Genomic DNA, 26014 nt, shown 5'->3' with positions numbered 1-26014 from the left:
AAGGCAAAAATCATTAAAGGGCCATCATCCATCTTGACATACGTTTGCAAACAACACATAATCAACTTCATCTCATGGCATGTGAAATGCAAAATAATTCTGTTGTGGGTTTTCTTTTGGCCATCCTTAATGTTTAATTATATCCAGCTGGAGAAAAGCTATAGCTTCCATCATTAGACCCCACAGCCAGCCCCCCCTGATGGGCCCCCATCAGGGTAGGCCTGCCAGACCCCACCTGTGCACGAATTCATGCACTGGGCCTCTAGTATCATCATATAAAATATCTATATATCCATTTTTATATGAATAAAGTGAAATTTCACAAGGTTTATTAATTGCATAATCTCTGTATTACAGTGGCTAACATTTGACTTGAAGGTGCAGGACCTCCAAGGCTGTGGTAAACTAAACAGCCTGTGACTCTGTAAGGGAGGAAGCTGATACTTAACTCTTAGCTGGTTGTCATTGTAAGACTACAGTCCTGATATGATCATATCGTCCAGGTTTTCAAGAGAAAATTGAAATGCTTTCTAATGTAATTTTATCAACCAAATATTTAGTTTCTTAGTTCTATTCTGACTCTGTTGGTAATGGCATTTTTTTTCCAGAGGTATTAGTGCATTTGTTTTCTCAATGACTCTCACTTAAAGATTAAAAGATATAGTAAAAGTTGGCTATTTACTATATCTGTTATGAAATGCATAAAATTTACATAATGTAAGTATTATGTGATATTTATACATCTTTAAGGATGGTAAAACTTTATTTAAAAAAATTAAAGTGCCTTGCATGCCCAATTTTATGTGTCAAACAAAACATCTGAGTTACATTTTCTATAAAAAATCTTTAAAATTTTTGAGAGAGGCAAAAAACTCTGAAATAATTTATCTCTCAACTATATAATTGGTTTTGTACCAGGATCAAATGAGAAAATGCAGGTGGAAGAGTTGGTATTTTATAAAATGCTGTACATAGCTAAGTAATTGTTATGACAATTACTATAACATTTTAATTTTACTTAACTTTACCAAAAAAAAAAAAAAGTATGTTAATCTTGGGGCTTTTGTCCTGAAAGTTCATAAAATATCCCAGTATATTATTCCAGGTGAGTAAGAAGCTATACAGAGGTCCACACACAGGGTTGAGTTAGCCTCTATGAATTTGTGTCTTTTGAGTTACAAAAACAAATAAGACATTTTGGAGTCAGCAGACTGAGTTCAAATCTTGACTCTGCTACTTCCTAGCTGAGTAACTAGCTCTCTGTCTCAGTTTGCATAACTGTAATATAGATCCTATATATAAAATTATTAAAAGGATTAACCAAGTCTGCCTTTTCAGAACATCTTTCTCAGTGTCCACCCCAGCTCCACCCAAGGGAGGGTTTCAAAACTACAAACTCCAAATCACAATGGTTCCTGTATGTCAGTGGTTCTCAACCTTTCTAATGCCATGACCCTTTAATATAGTTCCTCATGTTGTGGTGACCCCCGACTACAAAATTATTTTCATTTCTACTTCATAACTGTAATTTTGCTACTGTTATGAATCGTAATGTAAATATCTGTGTTTTCTGATGGTCTTAGGCTCTACAGCAGCAGTTCTCAACCTGTGGGTGGCGACCCACAGGTTGAGAACCGCTATCAGGGTCGCCTAAGACCATTGGAAAACACAGATATTTACATTACAATTCATAACAGTAGCAAAATTACAGTTATGAAGTAGCAACGAAAATAATTTTATGGTTGGGGGTCACCACAACATGAGGAACTGTATTAAAGGGTCATGGCATTAGAAAGGTTGAGAACCACTGCTGTATGTGTTCAAAGCTACAATGCACCTGACAAGAAATATTTAAAGCAGCTGATCTTTGAAAAGCAATCTGCAATTTGAAACCAGTTTTTCCACGTGCTAAAATCAAAGAATGATAGACATTTTCCAATTCACAGGAGCAAAAAAGAAATGACAGCATTTTCTCAACCTTGAGATTTTCTGTTGTATATTTTTTCTTAAGTCTTTCCTGCTAGGGAACCTGAAAGTGATCAAATGAATTGTTGAGTATCAAGCACACATTAATAAAAGGCCTCAGTCTCAGCCATCCTTTTTCTTTTTTGACAACAAGCTTTCTGACTTATACATATACTTGTGGTTTCACTCTTAGGTTGTGTTGATAAAATGTCATCCCCCCTTCTATTTAATGGTTATGACTGGATAGAAATGTTTTAGGCTAAAACATCATTCTCCAAAGAGAAATATATGGTGTTTTCCATTCTGGGCAGAAAGACTTTTTCACTAATTAGGTAGGATTTTACCAATCCAAGTAGAAATTTCTGAAAACAACTGGAGGTATTCTTTACTTGGTATGGAAACATTTTAAATGACTATGTCAAATGAATTATATAGTCAACTGAAACTTATTTTTTCCTACCAGTTCTGGAAATTATATATTAGTGCTCTGATTTTTAAAAAGCATAGTCACTAGTGGAAATTCTTCATCAGATATGATGAATAAAAAATGTTTTCTTATTCTTCCAGGAAAGAATAAAAAATTCTAACAATAATTCAGAATTTATCCAAAACTCTTTTAGTGAAGACCTGTGATTGGACAGTATTTTAAAATGTATTTGGTTACATAATTCTAAATCATTTCTCATGCCATACTATTGAAAGTAGAAAAGGTATTCTTTATAAAAGCATGACGTTTCTTTGAAGATTTTTGTTTCATTTTTAAATTCATGTGAACTTTGCATTGTGTTTCTTCACATAGGTGAATAAATATCTTTATTAAAACAATAAAAACATTTTAGAAAATAATGAAATGATAGTAATGTCCAGGAAGGGGTCATGTTTATTATGCTTCAAGACAGTCTTCTCAAATCTCCTAGTAACTTTGCTAACATGTAGATTCAGACTCAGTAGTCTTGAGGAGGACCTAAAGATTGCACATTTCTGAAGGTTCTCCTGTGAGAAGGATGCTGTTGGTCCCCAGACTATATTCTGAGAAGCAATGTTTTAAGTGACAGAAAGAATGAGCCTCAGGTAGAGCTTTTAGGGATGTAATATTCTAAAGTCATGTAGAAATATACAGGTAATGCATAGGAGTAGTGATTTCTGAAATATAAACAAAACATGAAATTTCTCACTTTAAATTCTAGCTACTTATTTAAATAATTTCAATAATTTAAAAACTAATTGCTGTCTCTCTGCAAGTATTCTTTAAATTTTAACTCAGTGTTCCATTTAATTGAACAGGTTCCTTTATGTCCTTTCTAAGTCATACACCTTGTTTCTCCAATGAAGAGAGTTCTGCCACTCTGGACCTAGCAGTAGTCAAAGAATCACAGGTTTATAAAGCTCCTGAAATAATACATAATGGGGCCACAATTTGAAATCAGCTAGAACTTGGTCATATACTCTTAGAAGAGAATGTTTAGTTCACTTGCTATAACCTCTAAAACGTTTGTTGCAAAGGCATTAAATATGGGAAAAGTTAATATAGTATATTAAATATTTTATTGACTTATTTTAAAGGCAATTGAAAGCATATATGTATATATAAAAGCCTAAGTGACCATTCAACCATTCCACTGATAACTATGATGTGCACTGACTACCAGGGGGAAGATGCTCAATGCACAAGCATAAAAACATGGAACAGACTGATGAATCTCAGAGGCAAGGGGGAGAGGGAACAGGAAGAGATTAACCAAAGATCTTATATGCATACTAGAGGCCCGGAGCACAAATTCATGCACTGGTGGGGTCCCTTGGCCTAGCCTATGGGAATTGGGCTGAAACTGGCAGTCCAACATTCCCCAAGGAGTCCCGGATTGCAAGGGCACAGGCCAGGCCAAGGGACCTCACTGGTGCACAAATCTGTGCACTGGGCTTCTAGTTTCTTTATAAGTACCTAAGTTACTGCAAATATAACTCAATATATTTATTTAGGTATGTTCTAAAATAAAGCAACAGAATTTCATAACATCTGACACAGATAATGGATAATATCCACTCTCAGAAACCCTGAGAGATTTTTGAAACATGGTGTTAACTTAGTACAAAGTTTAGCATAATCATATTGTGAGAAAAGTGAGGCTTTGAATTCACACTAAATCATTTGTTAAGCCATTGTAGAACTCTGCTACTTTGAATGGTTTCAAATACACTTGTTGCATTTACCTGGTCTGGGCAATATAAGTTTATCTTTTTCATATTATTTTAATACCAGCGTTTTGTGGTAGGGGTATTGAGTGTCTAAAAATACCACTATTTTTAGTATTTATAAAATACCTAGGAAGTGTGAGAAAAAAAAATCTCACACAGCTATACTTTTCTTAAAACTTTTAAATAGCTTCTGAAAACTTAGCTTGTGCAATTAGATCAGTGACAACTAAGGAAGGAAGATGTTTATAGAGAGGCTCAATCAAACCACTAAACCAGGGAAGTGGAAAATTGCATTTTGTTGCTTTGAGTTAGGTAAGCTATTACCTGAATATGTATGCACATATTTATTTTCTATGTTTAATAATTTGAAGTTTTTCACTTCTCTTTTACTTCACTTCTCTATGGAAAGCCCCTTATTGAAATAAGTTGGTATTTTAGTTTCATTTCTTTAATCCCTAAACAACATTTCTCATAGAGTGAGGTTTCCCCCATCTCATTTTAATATCATTTAGTATTTATGAAGGGTACCCATTTGTGAACCTCAGTGTATTAGTCATGCTCCACAGTGAGTATTCTGTATAAGACCTCTGGAAGCATTGAAACTGAACTAGATAACACCAACTCAAATAAGTACAGGATTGATGTGCATGCTGTCAGATAGCGATGTGCAACAGATGATTTCATTTTGACTATTTATGTATCTTCATGCCCAACCATGGTGCTCTGTAGAGCATGGTGTTTAACCTGGAGTCCACAGATCCATGAACTGATCTCAGGGATCCATAAAATAGCTGAACTTGGGTGCAATTAGTGTTTTTATATGTGTATGTGTATATTTCTTGAAAGAAAAGTTGTTGCTTTCAGGAGATTCTCAAAGGGATTAAAAGCCCCCAGAAAATATTAAGAAACACTGTCTTAAACCAAGAAATATCTAGCTGAGCATGTAGATCTGCAGTTAGATTAACCCTAAAGATCTTTAAGAGGACAGAAAATACTAGCATTTGTTGAGTTACTACTAAGAGTCAGGCACTGTCACTCTTTTTATACCTCATTCAATCTTGGCTACAATTCTGAGATAATTTTCCTTTACTTCATTTCACAATTGAAAATTTTGAGGGTCAGAAAATTAAATACTCAGCAATTAGACTTCAACATTTATTGATGTAATTATATATGCTATTTCATGCATTATTTCATTTAACCCTCACAACAACCCTATGAGAAAAGTGTTCTTATTTAATAGATGAGTAAACTGAAATTTACAAATTGATGTAGCTTACTCAGAATTATATATTTAGGGAAGGGCAGAACCAAAATAAGATAAAACAATATATGAAACAAATGTTTTGCCTGTAATCACTATTTTATACCAGATATAACTAAAAAATGTATATTATTTGATTAAAGTACAACTCCTAAGAAATAATGCTAATTCATATTTGTATTTTACTAAAATAATTGTACATCTTAAAGAGGATTAATAGTAGGAGAGAAATACTTTTTTGGAAGACCTATAAGAATTAGGCCAAACTCTAAAGATGAGAGATGAGTTGGAAAAATTCTTATATGCTTATAACTTTAGGGTTGAATAGAATGTCTTCATATATTAAAGTCCAACCATCCTCTGATGTTGAGTCTCCTTACCCTATCACCATTAAGTCAGTGTCCTCCAGTAATTACTTAAAATGTTCAATGGGTAAGACACTCATAACATTTTTAATTTTTATAATGATAAATGTTATGCAGGTAATAAATTATTTTCTAAACTAAAATATAATTCTGCTAGGTTGGTCACCCCAAGCCTAAACTCATTCACAGCAACTAGATGTTCTCTAGTCATTTTCACTTCCCTTGAGCATCCATCCTCTCTTACTTAGGTTTAGTGTTATCATCTTTGCTTTAAGGTATTTACTGACAGAAAACAAAGGTGAAAATTGTCAAAGATCTCTATTCTTTGTCATTGACTGCCAGCAGCAAGGCTATCCTTTCTTTGATTTTATTTTACCATATATGACTTCTAAACCTTTTTCTTTGGAGGAACTTGACATTATGTGTGCATAATTCTTCACCAAACATTTATTAAGTTCTCTACTTTATAACAAGGTGAAGAAGACATTAAAACACATTCCCTTCCCTCCAGATGACCACAATCTAATAGAGACAGATCAGTGGACCTATGTCAGTGGAAATCATGCGTCTCTACAGAGCACAGAAGAATGTCACAGGCTGTAGTTCTCCACAAGAAGAGGGTTCTATAATGCTTATTTGAGGTGTTGTCCTTCCTAACACCGTTCTCACTTACCATGTCAGTCTTCTGCATTTGCTTTGAGGTATATGCTATGTGTCTTTTGCCCTTTTAAAATCCAATTTTATCCTAGCTACTTTGTGCAATCAGATGGCTTTCTTTGCAAAACCCTTCTCTTACTCATCAGAATCATTTGTGATTGCAGAGATAGAATTACATTGTGATAAGATTTTTATATTTTAAAAGGCTCATGACACATTCTGATTTCATGAACTTACATGTTTAGTTTATTTTTTTAAAAATCAGAACAAAATTTTCCCTCCTTTCTAATTGCTCTATTCTTGAATGGTTTCCTGTGTGGTAATTAGCAGGGTCACCCTCAGATAGCTGGTACATTGTCATAAAATAAGTGAACAGATCAGCCTAGGAGAAAATTATAGCAATGAATTTTGAAGAAACTGGAATTGCTAATAAGAACATGTTACTTTGTCCAGTGTGAAAAGAATGTATAAAAAGTAAAAAAACAACAACAACAACAAAAAAACACAAAAAACCTTTTTTGAATTTTAATGTTTTCAAATCTAACCTTGATAATGGATCTAATAATCTAGTGAATTCTTAAGCTTTGTGTTGATTCATTTTTATCCATTTAAACTTTGAGTAATTTGATTTTCTCCTTTTTCCCCATAATATTTGCAGCTCAAGACTCTAGACAAGTCATGCTGGAATACCTTTATACCCTGTGGTTCTGCCTATGCCATTTAAAGTCTCTTCATTAGGGAAGGACCTTTTAAGCCATATAGATAGAGAAATAATCATAAAATTACTAGAATTCTCAACCATCATCTCCTTTAACTTTTAGAGAAAAATGTAGCTTTTTGTACAAACAATAATAGTAAGTATAATATAATAATCTGGCTCCTTCTACTACTTTAAAAAAATAACTGAAAGAATTTTCATGACTATTATATGATCCTCAAAATATGGAGGTATAGGTTTTTATGGTCACAAATTTTTCAGTTGTAACATTCCTATAGCATTCTTTTTTCTAAACTAGGTAATTTTCTTTACAGTCATAACCAAAAGTGATATAGTATTTTGCTTTTATCTTTTCTTTCTTTCATGTATGTTGTTTCCCCCAAATCATCTGCCTTTTATAATCCCCAGATCCATAGAACTATTACCATATTGTTAACACTAGAGGCCCGGTGCATGAAATTCATGCACTGGGGGAGGGGGTCCCTCAGCCCAGCCAGCACCCTCTCCAATCTGGGACCCCTCAGGGGATGTCCGACTGCTGGTTTAGACCCGATCTCACAATCCTGGACTGTTGGCCCCCAACTGCTCAGCTGCCTGCCTGCCTGATTGCCCCTAACTGCTTCTGCCTGCCAGCCTGATCACCCCCTAACCCAGGGGTGGGCAAACTTTTTGACTCGAGGGCCACAATGGGTTCTTAAACTGGACCGGAGGGCCGGAACAAAAGCATGGATGGAGTGTTTGTGTGAACTAATATAAATTCAAAGTAAAGGAGCGGAGGGGAGAGTAAGAGAACCCTCCGCTCTTTCGGCCCCACGGGCCGGATAGAACAGCCGAACGGGCCGGATCCGGCCCGCAGGCCGTAGTTTGCCCACGGCTGCCCTAACCACTCCCTTGCAAGCCAGATTGACACCTAACTGCCCTCCCCTGCTGGCCTGGTCACCCCCAACTGCCCTCCCCTGCCAGCCTGGTCACCTCTAAATGCCCTCCCCTGCAGGCCTGGTTGTCCCCAACTGCCCTTCCCTGCAGGCCTGATCACCCACAACTTCCCTCCCCTGCCAGCCATCTTGTGGCGGCCATCTTGTGACCACATGGGGGCGGCCATCTTGTGCGAGGATATGACGGTCAATTTGCATATTACTGCTTTATTATATAGGATTCTTACACAGGAAATAATCTTTTTTGGAGGATTAGCTTTCAGCTCTCTCATTTTTCCCATAATCAATTTTGAGCCATACCATCTAGAAAAAGTCACCAAATGATAGAAAATTACTTGTTTGTGATAGGTTGATTATATTAAAATTAATAATAAAATATTTTCTATATACTTCTTAAATTTAAAAACATAATTTAGATTTTTTTTTAATACCTCAAAGGGAATATAAAATCAACTGTCCCTTTGTCTTGGTCCAGTCCCTTATGACAGCTTCTCCTTACCCTTAAATGTAGTAAATATACATGTGATATCTGGAAAAGAGTGATTTTCTACCCACCTTCCTTCTGCCACAGGGTCCAGCTAAGGTGTGTAGACTTTACTTTCTAAGTACATTATGAGGATGTTGTCACCTAAATCAGAAAAAGAAAGTTCTCTTCTGAGTGTGGAAACTTATAACTTTTCTAAATCTCATTAGAATGTATTCTGTTTGAGAACAGGCGAAGAAGTAGTGAAAAAAATGACAAAATAAGCTCCAAAAGGAGGCACGAAAGCAAGCAATCCGGTGTCATTAATGTGAGAGCTGTCAGGAATGTGGCTTGTAATAACAACAGATAGAGCTTTGTTCAAAGCCTCAACTCAAAGCTTCAACAGTAAGCAGAGGAATGACATTCACATTGAGATGTAAATTGCAGCCAATGACACTTTTATTTATGTAAGATGAGTTTATTCTGGTGTTTAGAAACATAAATTGAAATCCTGCATTTTCTCTTAGAAACACTCACTGAGTAGAAAGTAAAACTTAAGCTTTTCCCTGACACATCAGGGAAATGCAAAGGCCATTTCACTGGCTAAATGTTAGTTTTAATACAGTGCAAAGGTAATCCTATTTAATAGGGAATCTAAATTAGTAAGATTATTTCTAAGTTCTCTTGGAAAGGCCTTTGTTTGTGAGGCAATGGAAAGTCTATAAAGCAGTAAAGCCTTCCACACAGACATATGCAGACACTTCTCCCTTATCCCTGAACTTTAGGTAAACAGTTTCACAACTGTGTACTCTAGGGACAAGTGATGCCTTTTATAGAAATAAAAGACTGAAAGAGAATGTAAATTGCCAATAAATTTCAATTCTTCTCTCCTGGCACAATTAGGTTATGGGTTTATTTTTTCCTTACAAGTTTCTAGAGGATAATTTTTTAAATCCTTGTGCTATTATATTAAAAGAATCACAACCTTTAATAGAAGAATGTTTTGAAGACCAACCCTAACCCTAACTCCTTCTATTTGGAAACCCAAAACAATGGAGTTACAATACCCTGTATGTTTGTATTTGCCCCTACCATAAGTCTCTGGAGAATTCTATCATAGCTACAAACACATTGGACAAAATTTACCTCTCTCTCTCTTTCTCTCTCTTACCCCCTGTATTGGGCACTCTGATGGCAGTTAGCATGTCTTCCTAGTGCCTACCTAGCTCAGTATCTGGATCAGAGCAGGCATTAAATAAAGGTTGAATTGTTATGTTACCTTTGTTCGGTTATGCTATGTATACTATATTTAAATGCTTTCAAGCACTTCAGGCATTAAGAGGATTTATTTCTCAAATTCTTTATGGAATTCAGCAACATGTATTATCCAGAATACTCTAATAAATGCTTTATGATTATGATAATAATGTAAAATATAGTTTGTGAGTTGCTTTGCCATTATTTTCAAGATCCATCAAGTCATCATGTCCTATTCTATAGCACAGTCTTTGTGACTGGCTGGAAAATAGTCTACGATTGAGATCATTTGGGGAAGAAGTAAGTTTTGCTTGCTACAAACCACACTATTTGTGTGATTCCACCTCAACCTCCTAGGCAACTCTATTTAATAATAGAAATGGACAAATATTAGTAACAGCACTGGTCAATTAAAGAAGACAGAGTTAATGTCACAGCTATATTCCAGAATGTTCTCATTGCCTTAGAGATCTTAGCAATTCTCCCGTAGGTGACAGCTGATTGCACCCCCTCCATTACCTTTCCAACTTTAGCACTACAATGGCTGGGCCAAATCTCATGCTAGCTGGCTGAGTGAAAGTATTCCAAAATAACATGGAACTCTCAACTATTACTCCTCCATTATCAATATGTTTATTCATTTAACTAATAGTTTTAAGTCTTTGTAATATATCAGACATTTGTAAAGACATGACTATTAATTTAAAAGACAAATTCTTTACCATATAGTTTACATCTAATATCAACAGACAGACAATGAATATATATGGAATAAATATACAGTATATTAGATGGTGATAAGTATTATGAAGGAAAATAAACAGGCCGAGGTGACCATATAAATGACTGTGCAAAATGGGAAGGTTTTGAACATAAAAGGAAGAAACATTTATAACAACACTAGAAGGCATAAAGCAGAATTGTCCCAGATATCTAAGGCATGAAGTCACTCTGAGGGAGGTAAGAAATATGTTGGGGTACAAGGAAATGCCTGAATTTCCAGGATCTAGAGACCTGAAAATTAAGGTATTGAGTAGCAGGGAATGTTTAGAGTACATTCACATGATAGCTCAGGGTCCTCAAACTTTTTAAACAGGGGGCCAGTTCACTGTCCCTCAGACCGGACTGGAGGACCAGACTATAGTTAAAAAAAAAAACTATGAACAAATTCCTATGTGCACTGCGGGCCCGGGACGAGTCGGCTGCTAAGCAGGACAGGCAGCGGCACCTGGGGGGCCAGATAAATGTCCTCGGCGGGCCGCATGTGGCCCACGGGCCATAGTTTGAGGACGCCTGGCTCAGGGAATCGTTATTATAACATTATGATGTACTAGTAGGTGCTATTATTATTTCATTTGGATGGGTCAGGAAAACATGCATAGGTACCTGATGCAGGATTTTCCTAGGGTCTCTGTTTCAGTGACTCCATGATTCTCTAATCTCCTCTGGATCCCTTTCTCCATTGGTCGAAAGTACCCACACCGACATTTTCCCTCTCACGGAGGCCTATGCAAGTGATTCAATAACACCATTCTTGGATACATCCAAGTATGATAAGCTAAAATAAAGATGCTGAATTCTGGCTACAATGGCTGTGCAGTGAAGCTGGAGGAATACCCTTTACATGGATCTTCTGTGGTGATTCAGGTCTCTGGATAGAGCCACTGTGCTTTGGCCACAGAACTGTGTTTTGTTTACCCCCATATCCTTCTGTATTGATATTTACTATATTGGCTTTAATATTATATGTATTAAATTTTTTTCATTTTTATATATATAGATACTAAGAAAACAAATACAGTGAGTTGTTAGGTTTAGTTATATCATCATGTCTGCACCTTTTTTCTAGTGGTATTTGCTAGCAGAAGTGTACCTTGGAATATTTCCTCTAAGTGTAAATTATTTTAAAAAGTTATTCCACTAATTAAATGGTTAGAAGTAAACATATGCTTTTCACATATGAGTCAATGGATATCAGCTTATTCACTATAATGAAATCAATAAACACTAGCAAGCCGATAATGAGATATTGGATTATTTATATTATACAAAATAAGTATTTTTATAATACTTGTTATTACAGTAGTATTATCACATAAGCACAGGCATATATTTTTGGCAGCATATAGCTGGTTATACTCCTTTTCAACAGCAATATGACAGCACCTGGACACACAAAAAATTATCTTAAGAAAAATAAACAAACAATAATTAATTCTATTTGGCATAAATAAGCAAAAGCTAAATAAAATGTGATGTTCTAAAATAAGGGGATTAATTAATTCATTGAAACATCAACTCCATAGAATATTTTATAGAAATTAAAAATGATATGTTGGAAGGTAAATTGGTCTGATGTAGAATTATTAAACTAAAAAAGGAGAAAGGACAGTTTTATGTGCTCTATAAATATCTTTGGGTAAACCATAGATATATTTTTAAGAATTAGAAGAAAACATGACAAAATAAAATTAAAGTAGGTTTATTAGAATTATGGGACTGTGAGTAATTTTAATGAGTATTTACTATTATTGGAAGATTATATAATAAATAGAATTTATTTTTAATTGGTGAGCACAAGGCTTATTCATGACTTAGAGTCACTAGAAAGGCAATTTATGGTTCTTAATTTTCTAAAGACCATGTAAACTTAATGGTAGTCTTTTAATATTATACTTGTATTGACTTAAGGACTTATCATTTACCCATTTCTAACTTACAGAAAATAAACTGGAGAAAGAGAACACAAATACACAGAAAAATTGCTAAAGAGCTTTGATGACATCTGTAATAAGTACAGACTCTGATAAAGTGGTTTAACAGAAACATTTTTCAAGTGAAATTCTATGGTTTGACATCCAGTACCTTTATGCATTTTGAGGGATGTCCAGAGAATTTGTTGGTGCTCTGCAGAGAGATGGATAAATGTCTGCAGAGGATGAGATAAGTGTCTCTGATAGTTCTTTACTGATAAAAGTTGAAGTTTACTTGTGCCCTTCAGCTTAGTTTTAAATTAATCATTCAGAATTTATGGTAGCCTTTCTATAAGTCCTGAACTTGAAATTATATAAACAAACATTTAAAATTGCTAGTTCTTTGCAAAAATTGGTATTTTAAAAAAACAGGTAAGATTAGAAGATTGAAATAGCTAAAATTTAAATATATTTGTATAGAGACTATAAATTTTGCCATTCAATATTTTTCTACAAAACAGCTCTTTGGCTTTGATGTTTGAAAAACACTATGCATATGACCTTTTTTTTTTTTTTTAATATGCCTTATCAATGTATACGAAATTCACAAAGTACTCTTTGCCACTGTTGCATTCTGGAAGGTAATAAATGAACGCATATGTTGATCTGTGAATGAAAAGATCACTTCAAGATATGTGTGTGTGGGTTCTTTGGAAAAGAATAATCTATATATATAAAAGCCTAAATGACCAAACAACCGAACAACTGGTCGACTGGTCACTATGACGTCCATGGACCACCAGGGGACAGATGCTCAATGCAGAGGATCAGACTCCCTCCTATCTGAATCAGGCCTGCGGGGATCTGGCCGAAACTGGCTATCCGACATCCCCTGAGGGGTCCCAGATTGCGAGAGGGTGCAGGCCAGGCCAAGGGTCTCCACCAGTGCACGAATCTGTGCACCAGGCCTCTAGTATTGGATATATTTGCATGTAGACATTAAATATTATTTGGTTCAAAATGCCTATTAAATTTAAATAAATGTTATACTAGGCCTTGTGATATGACCATTAACTTGTCTTATTTTCCAACTAATACTGAAGTTAGTCATCTTCAGCAAGGAAAATAATGCAAAGCTTCAACAAGATGAACAATGATTAAGCATCCCTCTGCTCCAAATTGTCTTAGGAAGACAGTCTGAACCTGGTGTTATTCATCTGGACAATAGCATGCAAGGGCATTTTCTAAGGGGACTTATTCAGATAATTTTTTAAAGCCAGTTTGTTTTTGACAACTCCCTCCTTATATTAAGAAACTCAACCATAGTAGAGCTCTGATTCAAATAAAGTTATTGAAACCACATCTACATTTATTATCAATCCATTAGGGGATCCTTTCTATGTTTAGAGCCTGGATTTGGAGAACAAAGGGTTGGGTGAGGAGGACATAAAATCTGTTTCATTTCTATGTTTCATTATTGGTGCACAGCCTTTTTTTTTTTAAGTTAGCTGTTTAATTAGGACAATGTTAAAATATCTCTCACACTCAAATCTCAAAAACAATAAGCATTTATTTGGCACTTCTACTAGAATGAAGATCAGCTTAGATAACCATGGGAATGACCTCCTTAGAAAGTGATTAGAGTGCTATTGTGTTCCACTGAATGTATGTGCATTGCAATGCATTTTTTCTATAAAATTAATAGTGAGATTTTTATGGAAAATTTGAACTAAATAGGTAGTAAACAAGTAAAATAAAAGATTAAGGTATATCAATATTTTTTTATGTAATAGGAGTAAGAGCATTTTGATGTATTTAACCTTAGCTTTACTAACAAGAACATTTGCTTAGTCTTTTCAATTAGGTTCTATGGCTACATTGATTGTGAAACTATAATAAAATCTTATTGATACTTTATAACTAAATAAAATGTACTGATAAAGCTAATGTGTAATGAGTCATGGCAAATAATTTTTAAAGGCCTCAGCAAATAAATAGACATCTATTTCCTAAACACTGTGCTAGGCACAATTGGCATAATAAAAGATGTAAATATATTTAACACCATCTACAATAGTGAGTTTATGCTATAGAAATATCCCTAGTACCTCAAGGAATTTAAGCAACCCATGATGTTAGAGATAAACAATAGAGGAGTTCATGACATTTGAATAGTAAAGGCATGTTTAATGACAAAGAGTGTACTTGAGTTAGGCCTTAAAGAAGGATGAAATCAAGAAGCAAAGAGAAAAGAAAGGCATTGGGGGAGACTATGGGCAAAGTCCACAATTGATAGACTAGAAAGAAATTATTGTAGTTAAAAGAGCAAGGCTAATGATTAAACTTAGAATATGCAAGGAACCTCGATGTGAAAAAGACAAGAAGCCTAATATGGATGATAATACTCAAAAAGGAAATCCAAGTAAATGAAGATATATTCAATCTCATTATAAGGAAAAATTAAAACAATAGTGAATATCCACTTTGCAATCACTATTTTAGCAAACATTAAACATTCAGAGAATACTAAATATCGGTGAGAATGTTGTTAACCAGGTAGAGTAAGGCATTACTGATAGGAATGTAAACTAGCACAGCCACTTGAGGAATTAATGAAATTACACTAGCTAGACCCTCTCATCAAGAAATTCACTCCTAGTTTCATACATAAATGCAACGTTAGGATTTTGATGTGGTGGTGGTAGTTATTTTCTGACAGCAGGGAGTTGAAAGTCATTAAGTATCTAAATAAGAAACTTAAATTATGACTGAATAAAGTAAAATGTAATGGGAAAGCCACTGAACCATCTGAGATGTTACACAGTCATACTGATAAATATTACATACAATATAAGTATATATTATTAAACTTATATTGATCGATGTTTTTCTCTCATTCTCTCCCTTCCTCTCTCTCTAAAAATCAATAAAAACATATCCTTGGGTGAGAATTTTTTTTTAAAAAAAGGAAGAAAGAAAACATCAGATCTATAATACAATCCAATTGAAAGAAAACATCAGATCTATAATACAATCCAATTTGTGTAAATTTAGACTATTTACATATATTAAACAATACCATAATACAATTTTCAGGAATACATACAAATGCTGAGATATACAGCAAACACAAGTAGACACCTGTAGTGGGAAGATGGTAAATTGAAGTAGGATTGTAAGATGAAAGAAAAATAAAATTAAGAGAGTGATTTGCAGATATTGAAGATAAATGAAAGAGGCCATAAAGTGAGACGTACTCAACTCTCAGCATCAGGGATCCCCCAAGAGAAAAGCCAGATAGCCACCCTCTATGTTTTCTTGGAATATAGTTATAACTTTATGCAAAAGAAATCACATTTGGTTTGTCATTATACTTTTTAATAATTTCTTTGTAAAACTTTGCCTAGTTCAGCAGAATTTTAACTCTAATTGGGAGCCTAGAACTTTTATGTTTTTCTTTTTTTAAAAAAATATAGATCTGTAAAAAGGGGAAAAATACAAATTAGTTCAGAGCATGCCATGCATAGCAGACAATGGCTCTGGAGTGAAAAATGCTGAGGGTAATAGGCCACGCTGAGGGGAAGAGAAATTACTCAACTTCTTCCAGAAATGTGGGTGAAAGCAGGTTGACATAATAGGAAGAAAAGTGGAGCTGTCCAATCTGTGCCATTCTAGCTCTTTCCAAATGCATCTGAAAGTTAACGGTGAGGACACAGTGACTGCTGAGGAAACATTCGTTTTTTTATCTCTGAGATGCAAATTGTATCATGTCTCATTTAAGGCAACAGAGCAGGCTTCCTCCAAGTTCCTCTAACCTGTTGGAATAATCCAGGGAAAAAAAAGCTTTCATTTTACCATTATCCATCTTCTTTAATAGAAAATAGAGATTGCAAAAAAAGAAAGCCATAAAAAAAGATAAAGGGGTGTGATAAAGAGGACATTCTTTTCCTTCATGCCTCTCATGGTAATCCCTTTATTTAATCATTCCCTTCTTGCCCAGCTCCTTTGGCTGAGTCTTGAGAGAAGAGGAAGGGAAAGAGCAGACCACAGGAAGTAGTCACCACATGATAATCCCCCTGTAGGAGGCAGGAGAATTTAGGCTGGTTAAACTCCAGGATGATGATGGAGGCTGCAGCTCCCAGCTTTCCACTGGTTACAAATGATGGGCTGGAGGGGTGCAGGGGGTCCATGGGAGAAGAGAGCTACACCTGTAATACTTTCAACAATAAAGTTAATTTTTTAAAAAAGAATGATGGCCTGATCCCAAGCTGAGCAGGTGTATGGTTCCCAAGGGGAATGTGCCTTCACAGGTTCTAGAAGCTGAGGGGCTGTCACTGAGGAGGGACAGTGTTCCCCAATAATTGCCCCAGTCCTTGAGGCTGTTTCACAAGATCATTTTTTAAGTCAGAGGACCCCAGACATTGGTGTCATCAGCATCTTTTAATCTATCTGCCTCAGAATCTGTTTGCTCTCTGAGTAATGGCATGAAAACCCATTGCAAATTCTTCCTCCAGCTCCTGTCCTGCTCAAATCTATCCTTAGAGCATTTTCCGGACTGTGTCACTCTCACTTTTAAGCCTCACTCTTGGTTTTATGCAAAATATCATCTTATATGTCAACCCCCAATGTAAAATGCCCCCATTCTAAACATCCTGATTATATTACAATGGTTAATGTCTCATGTTGCTATCCTGCTTCTGTAATACAAGTCTACCCATTGATTCTCCCTTTAAGCATGCAAGTATTTGGGGAGTTGAGAAAATATCATCTTGATGTGCTGATGAGGGGCATTAATGGGGACATTAACAGAGGAGACCCCAGAATGTAAGGTGTTATTTTGTGTGAGAGGTGAAGTTGAATCCTCATTCATTTTCTTTAACAAATATGGACTATTAATTGTCCTTATCAGAAAAATGACCAGAATGCCCAACACCGTTTGAGTAGCCTCTTGTCATGCCGCTATGAAAAGGGGGTGTCAGGACACTGCATGGACTCAGACTGTCACTAAAAGGGATTATGATTATTGACTTTCATGTGAGTTGCTTACAATTTTGTACCTAATTACTAGGCGGTACAATAATGATTATGTGGACCATTAAATGTTTCATTAACATTTTACGTCCTTTATTTGATTAGTACAGCACACTCTACTCATGTGTGCTCAGTGTTCATAGTTTATTAAATGTGCAACATGATGTTCTGCCCATAGAGCTTGATCTCCCCTAGTCTAGACATAAGGAAATTTAACAATATGTGGTTTTCTAAAACTTCCTTTTTTTATCCTTATGACAGAGTTACCAGAATTATCAAATGAATATAATATAGTAAAAACTGACTTAAAATAAGCATTCTGAAAAAAGATAATTTGGATATTGTGATAAATGGATGGAGTCACTGGGCATCTGAGTTCAAGGAGTTATTGGCATGCAGCATGAGTGCAAATGTCCTAATTCTGGGTTTTTCAGTTCAGGTAATTTGAGGTTATGTCCATTGGCAGCATATTAGTACATTCAGAATGGTGACAACAAATGGAAGCATGTCCTTTTAAATAACATAAGGTAACCTGGGCTTGAAAACTTTATACTACTCTATTCATGCCCCTTATCAAATCTAAAAGATAGAACTCTATTTCACAGGTAAAACATTTCATGTGCCTGATGAAAGGTTGATTTCATGTCATTGAATTGTGGTGATCAATTCAATTTCAGGACCCAATAGCTAAACCTTTTTTTTTTTTTTTTTAATTAGGACCATACCAAACACTGACAAATGCAAACCATCTTAAGGCGGTGACTTAAATGGAGATTAAATAATTTGTTGCATTGTTAAATTAATAATTTGACCCTCAGCTTGTAAAATCTAGTTCTTGCTCATCCTTTAAATTCCCTATGAACCTCAGCAACATGGATCTATAATCCTCTGCTCATGTTAGTTGTTCTAAGACCTATATTTGCTGGTTGGCTGATGTAGTTAGTTTCTCCACAATAGTTTACAATTTGTAATAATTCCAGATCTCCCATTTCACTTCCCTCATGCAATCTAATTTTTATTAATATTTGAAATATATGAGAATTTATTCTCAACACTCCTTGCAGTTTGAGATCCCTCCCCCAACCCCAACACACACACATTTTTGACTAGGTTACTTGTAGTAATGAAAGGAAGGATTATTTAATTTATTATGATACTAAAACATCTTTTCTTGCTTTATCATTGTCACATATATTGTAATTATGTACATATCATTTGCTGCAGGAATACAAGAACAGTTTACAAATGATGAAATATAGCACTTTAAAATTTTTAAAATAATTATAAAAAATATATACACAAGTGCATTTCTGTCAGGATTGTCATTCCTAAATAAAAATATGGAAACAAACAGACCATATAATCCAAAGCTTAGAATATATAATCACAAGAAAATAAAGAAATGACACAAAGAGGCTCCTGTGTAACTTTAAGCAGTTAGCAGCTTAAAAAAATAAGAAGGCTTACTGGTATAATGTTCATTTTATGTGTCAATTTGGATGGACTAGAGTAACTAGATGTTTGGCCAAATACTCATCTAGATTCTTCTGTATTTTTTAAAGATGTGATTAACATTTACAATAGTTGACTAGGTAAAGCAATTACCCTGCACAATGTGAGTGGGCCTCATCCAATAAGTTGAAGTCCCTAGGAGAAAAGACAGGCTTCCCAAAGAAACCATCTTGCCTCCAGACTGCAGCATAGAAAGCCTTCCTGAGTTGCCACCCTTTGGACTCAAGACTGCATCATCAACACTCTTGCCGCAATCTCCAACCAGCCAACCTGCCTTGTGGACCTTGAACTTGCCACCTGCCAGCCCTAACAATCAAATGAGACAATTCCTTAAAATACCTCTTCTTTTCTCTCCATCCTATTTCCTGTTGATTCTCTTTAGAACCCTGACTACCACAATAGCCACTGCAGAATCCTATGAATTTTATCATAAAACAAACAGGAGTTGTCTAGATCAGTGGTCGGCAAACTCATTAGTCAACAGAGCCAAATATCAACAGTATGATTGAAATTTCTTTCGAGAGCCAAATTTTTAAACTTAAACTTCTTCTAACACCACTTCTTCAAAATAGACTCGCCCAGGCCATCGTATTTTGTGGAAAAGCCACACTCAAGGGGCCAAAGAGCCACATGTGGCTAGCGAGCCACAGTTTGCCGATCATGGGTCTAGAGATCATAACCAGTAATAAAATACAGAACATGTTTTATTTTTAGGTCTCTCGTAACTTGTGATCAAATAAATTTCTGGACAATGATCGCAATTAGATTCATCATTAGTAAAGGTTTATTAACATGGATATTTGTAATTTTACCCTGAAAGTTGTTATACAGAGGAGACAGTTTGTGATGTTTCTCAATCCATGATCTACTTTATTTTTTAAAAATATTACCCTTCAATCCAATTGAGTTAGACAACCTCCGGTCACGTTTGCACTGTGTGAAATTTAGTTCCGGCCATTGCTTATTGGGCCCAAAATGGGCACCGTGGCAGGCTGAACTCACTGTCTTTCGCTTTTAGGAATCTGCAGGTAGGTTTCAATGTCTATAGCCTCTGTAAGTCTTCTCAGGAATGAAGAGAAAGCCAATTTCAAAGAAAAAGAAGACAAGGATAAAGCAAATGTATTAAAAAGCAGGAATAATACTTTTCCAAGATCCATAACAAGTAGAAAAAATAAGATCCTAAAAATTGGTAATTTGAATTTAAATTAATAATTACATTTAGTAAAAATAGAATTTATATTAACCATATTCAGTTTCTGAAATTTGAGTATATATCTTTCTTTAGATTCCATGAAATATCTCATTAATTTTATACTAAATTACTTTTGCCTTTTCACCCTCTTTCTACATTTTTGTTTTTTTCTTCATGCTAATTTGAGTGGCTTCATCATAAGAGCTGAGATTAAGATAGACCAGCATGTTTTCCTTTTGATAAAATTAACTTATTTTTTTATCTTTCGCTGCCCTATATTTCAATTCTTAAGCAATGTGAAGAGATAAAATCAGTGCCTTTATTTTTAATTCTCTGTCACTTCTTGAATCTCGTCATTTTTCCCAAACAACATTGAATTTATCACTGCACATGCACACATACAAACCTCAGATGAAGCAAAAAAAAAAAAACAAACAAACAAAACAAAACAAAACAAAACAAAAAAAAACATAAACCAACCAACAAACAAAAAACCCCACCTGGTTTTTATTATTATTGATTATTTTAACTAAGATCTTAAGAACAAAGGGTCACAAATAAAACTGTGGAAAATCTGGAATTGATTGGATTTTGAAATAGCTGTAAATAGTCCAAAATGCTAACTGAGAATAATGGTTCAAAATAATTAGTATAGAAAATTTATTGAGGAAGGCAATAAAGTGATTAGAACTTAAATTTGATAGCATTTGAAGTAGGAGTTAGATGTGGTGAATAAGTAAACATTTCTTATCCATTTTCTAGACTTCATCCAATCTTATCCAATCAAAAAAGGACCTTCTTTCTGAGCATGGCAAGAACTTAATAGCAGCAAGTCAAGAAAGCATAGGCTTACTGTATGGCAACTTTGGAGACCCAAGGCTTTGTGAGATAGAAAGTCAATACCCTGAACAATTACCCAGCTTACTCATTGCTTCAGTTTAATCAAGAAACTGTGTGGATAGTCCACTTGACAGTGACCAGGGCTTTCTCAAAATAGAGGTTTATATTGGGAATAATCTCTTCTGTTCCTCACACATGGTTTTCTTTTGTTACAAAAGTTGAAATGGACTCTTCCCCAGAAAAATTGTCCCATCTCTGAAGCAGTAGTAACAAAGTGTTTGTAAAACATGCTATATAAGAGATCATGTTTAAGAAGAGCAAAATGATAACTACCAATTTTACTAGTCCAGAAAGAACATGCTATAATGACATTAATATATGAAAAAAATTAGGGGTGAATAGAGTTAGGCAGCAAGTCTGTTATTTCAGATTTATGTGATAAAACTTTCAATGTGTCAATCAGATCTAAATGTTTCTGAATAATAATTACACTGACACCAGGTATATGTATTTAGCTGATTAGTATATCAAAACCTCTTTAAAATAATTTATAAGTGCCTCACCATTTCATAGGCTGAATCTCTGAAGCATAAATGCAGGTGCATTTACTAAAAAAGAATCTTCTAAAGATGTTCCTGAATGCGTGGCCTTGGCTGCTTGCCTATTATAAAAATCTTTGTGTTTATGGGGTGTCAATCACCTACATTTAAATGAAGATGTCTATGCAGCACAATTCCACTAAATAACAATTTGTCTTTCATGGATATGGCTTTGGTTGTTTCTTTGCACTATGACAACTATGGCATCAAGCATTTCCTGTGAAACTCACGGAAGCTTAGTATGATTTGATTCTAATGTCAATCGTATATAATAAAAGGCTAATATGCAAATTGACCAAAAGGCAGAAAGACCGAAGGCTATGATACACACTGACCACCAGGGGGAAGACCCTCAATGCAGGAGCTGCCCCCTGGTGGTCAGTGCGCTCCCACAGGGGGAGCACCACTCAGCTAGAAGCAGGCTCACGGCTGGCAAGCACAGTGGTGATAGTAGGAGCCTCTCCCGCCTCCTCAGCAGTGCTAAGGATTTCCGACCATGGGGAGTGGGCCTAAGCCATCAGTCAGACATCCCCCGAGGGCTCCCAGACTGCAAGAGGGCGCAGACTGGGCTGAAGGACCCCTGAGTGCACGAATGTCATGCACCAGGCCTCTAGAACCTTTATAAATCCTAAGTGAAGGAAGTCAGTCTCAAAATCTTGCAGTGCTACATGTTTGAATGAAGGGCAATGGTGAGTGCAATATGGCATCCACTCTGCAGACTCGTCCTTGGCACCTGCCTCTATCCCCATGCATGCATTCACAGCTTAGTGGTCTCATGGAAGTCTTCAATTAAAAAGGGAATCAACTTAAAGGGCGTTTCACATAACACTTTCTATGGCAAAGGCAATGAAACAGATGAGAAGTGGACTTTCTTCTCATCTTCTAATCAGTGGGATAGCATTGGCCATGCCTTAGGCAACTCTATATCATAGGTGGCACTAGTAGCAACAGTAGTGGTGGCATCAGGGACTGATGACTTGGATTAAGTGTAGGTGGGGTTGCAGGGCACCTATCTTTGCTGTAGCAGTTTCCTTTCATTGAGCTCTCATGGAAGCATAGCACAGTTCTGGAGCTTTCACCACTCTGACAACATCACCCAATATTCAGGTGACTATGACTCTAGAACAGCCGTGGGCAAACTACGGCCCTCGGGCCGGATCCGGCCTGTTCGGCTGTTCTATCTGGCCCGCGGAGCCGAAAGAGCGGAGGGTTCTCTTGCTCTCCCTCCGCTCCTTTACTTTGAATTTATATTAGTTCACACAAACACTCCATCCATGCTTTTGTTCCGGCCCTCTGGTCCAGTTTAAGAACCCATTGTGGCCCTCGAGTCAAAAAGTTTGCCCACCCCTGCTCTAGAATCAGCAAGACAAGGCAACTTAACAGCCAGCCCCAGGGGCAGGAATGAAGATTCCTTCATGAGGCTGAGAAAAACAGGGCCTTCTGAATATGTTTCAATACTTAGTGCATATCCTTTCATTGACTGCAGTCTACACATCACTTCCCCCGAGAAGCCTCCCCCATCCCTCTGCATATGTTTCTGTGGTGCTACATTATACTCCTTCAATAAACACATCACACTTTTATTTGTATAGTACCTGCCTCCTCTCCTAGTTTGTAACTGGCAGGAGACCATATACCTGGCTTGTCTTATTCATTGCTATATCCCCAGAGCCTGGAATATAATAGGGGCTCAAAACCTGTTTGTTGAATTAATAAAGGGGTTATCTTGGATGGGCCGATCCCAATGTCCCTAGAGGTCTTCCATATACAATGAGCAAAGAAAGCAATCTTGAATATAATAGAATGTTCTTTAGTACATAAATTGGGGCAGAGCTCTCTTTAAATTATCAAGAGGCATAGAAAGCTCCTATAAAAGAAGTTAAGGTATACCCTTAATCAGGGCTCATACACATATGCATTTGTCTAGTGATTTGATCTATAAATGGCAACAGTGGTGTTGGGAGAGTGCAATGGTGAAACCAGAGCAAGTCGGATGTGATAAAAATCACCTTTAATGAGATAAAATCACCTTTAATCCAAATGTTCCCTGAGCCCATAGGTATTTGGACCTTACATAATGTCAGTTAAAAAAATTGTCCTTAGATCTGTTGAAAAGAGCCCCTTTTCATGCCAAGAGAAAGGACCACAATCATATCCATTTGTAAATATCTCTAGAAATGTCTATGTGGGTGGGTAGGAGCAGAGTATTTTCATATAAAATCAGAGCTGATCTTTATCATCTTTGGCTAAAGCTGTTCCAGGCACTGGTGTTGTTTGGCCCTGGACCTCATAATATGTGTCAGATACTACACTAGTCCCTCAGAATCCAGTGGTGATGGAAACACAACAAAATCCAAACAAAACACTATTTCTGCCAAGGAACTTTGTCTAGTAGAGGAGACAGACATGAAAACAGACCATTTCAAGCCTAATTGGTAAGTACTATTATCAGAAGAAGCATAGAAGACTTTACCAGTAGGAGCAGAGAAAAGTCAACCAGTGTATTATCAAGGAGGGCTTCTCAGAGGAGGTGGCATGACTGAGACCTATCAAATGAGGAGCACAAGGTTACAAGTCCAGGCCTAATGGGGAGCCTGTGCAATGGTTTGTACAGAGTAGTGTACTGGAGAAATCCAGTTGTCCAGTGCTGAGAATGCAAGGCCAAGGTAGCAAAAAGGTGTCGGCAAGGATTGGGAGATCAAGGCAGACCACAAGGGCATTGGCAGCTGTGGCAAGAGGCTGCACTTTATTCTGGAAGCACTTGGAATGTACTAAGAGTTTTAAATTGAGGAGTGATGGCATTAGCTATGCCTTTCAGAACGATGACTCTGGCTGTAGAAAGTGAAAAATAATAAGAGGATTGAAGACTGAATGCAACAAGTTTGGAGATGAGGCAAATAGTGACAATATCAATGGCAGGTGAAAGTGGTCTGAATGCCAAGACAGAGGACATGACAAATTTGGAGAAGTCTCAAGTGCTGCTGCGAATTTGTTGATTGATTTGAAGGGATAAGACAGAGGGAAGATATTTGCTTAGGCATCTGGGTGAATAAGGATTTTCTGACTGCAGAAGGAGAACCCATGGCCCATGGCTGGTATGTGTACAATGCAAACCTGCTGCGTGATATGGGCTCAAGGAAGACACGGACAGAAACCTCTGTGGTGCTGAATGGGAAGCCCCTGCCATTCACAGTACTTCCAGATTCATCTCCAGCCATAACACTGTCCTCTTACAGACTTAATAGACAGATTTTCAGGGAGTTTGTGTGCCATTACTCCCACCTACCTCTGTAGCATCAACTTTGTTTCCATCATCTGCTTAAGAAAGCAGGCTCCTGAGCACACAACTGCCCTGATGCTTTCTCTAGTGGCTGCTCTCTGGAGTACTTTTTCACATTTGTGGACACTAGTGCAATTGAAGATGGTTTGTGCCCCCCATTTTTTTTAATTTCATAGAAACACAGACTCAATGGGACAAGGACTAAAACCACACTCCCCATCTATTTGCATCTGGAGCCTCAGATTCAGGCTTTTCTCCTGTCTCAGAAGATAAACCTCTCCACTTCTTCCCTGGATCCAGTGCCTCTCACCCTCTGCCCCAACTTTGCCTTCTTGTTCTCTGCTTTATCTAGCTTCTTAGGAAAAATGCCTTTTAGTCCTTGATTCCTTGATTTTGCTTACCGTAAAATCCAATCCAACAACAAACCCTGTGAACTCATCACCAAAATATGTCCCCAAACCATCCACTTTTGCCACTTCATCTGCCGCCATGCTAGCCCAGCTACCATCACCCACTGCACACACCCCACTGTGACAGCTTCCTCCCAGGCCTTCCTGGTGCTGGTCGTGACCCCTCAGGCTTGTTTTTCATACAGCTGCAGAGTAATCTTACAAAGTACCCATCTGAGCACATCAGTTCACTGCTCAAATCCTCCAGTGACCTCCCCTTAGACTCAAATAAAATCCTAATCCCTTTATATTGCCTGCAAAGCCCTACAAAAACTGGTCCTGTTCTTTCTCTGCATTAACAATATACAACTCCCCCCCACAAAAACAAAACAAACAAACAAAACAAACCCACAATATACAACCCTCCCATCCATGGATTCCAATTAGAAACAGGCCTTTTTCCCTCTTCCCTCAAATTCTCATTTCTGCTCAAGGACTTCCTTACTTCTCTGCACAAAATAATCTGTCTCAAAGCCTAAAAAGACTAGTGTCCCCAGTTCACTGAGGACTTCACTTAAAATTTTAACATATCATTTAGAATTCAACTAGAGAAGCAGCAGAAAATAAAAGAGAGAGAAGATATACAGGAGTGGGCAAA

At 36.5% G+C, this 26014-nt stretch overlaps 1 pseudogene across 1 annotated transcript in view; it reads right to left on the bottom strand.

Moving 5' to 3' along the window:
• Positions 1-25458, bottom strand: part of LOC308241802 (small ribosomal subunit protein uS2-like) — an 86941-nt pseudogene extending 61483 nt beyond the window's left edge. The window contains exon 1 of the transcript in view: positions 25369-25458. The product of the transcript in view is annotated as a small ribosomal subunit protein uS2-like (transcript). The remainder of the gene's footprint in view (positions 1-25368) is intronic.
• Positions 25459-26014: the final 556 nt, after the last annotated feature.

Source organism: Plecotus auritus (genome assembly GCF_963455305.1).
Source record: "Plecotus auritus genome assembly, chromosome: 1".
In the NCBI taxonomy this organism is placed as follows: Eukaryota; Metazoa; Chordata; class Mammalia; order Chiroptera; family Vespertilionidae; genus Plecotus; species Plecotus auritus.
The sequence above is the reverse complement of the archived record's forward strand: the minus strand, read 5'-3'. Positions and strand labels throughout refer to the sequence as shown.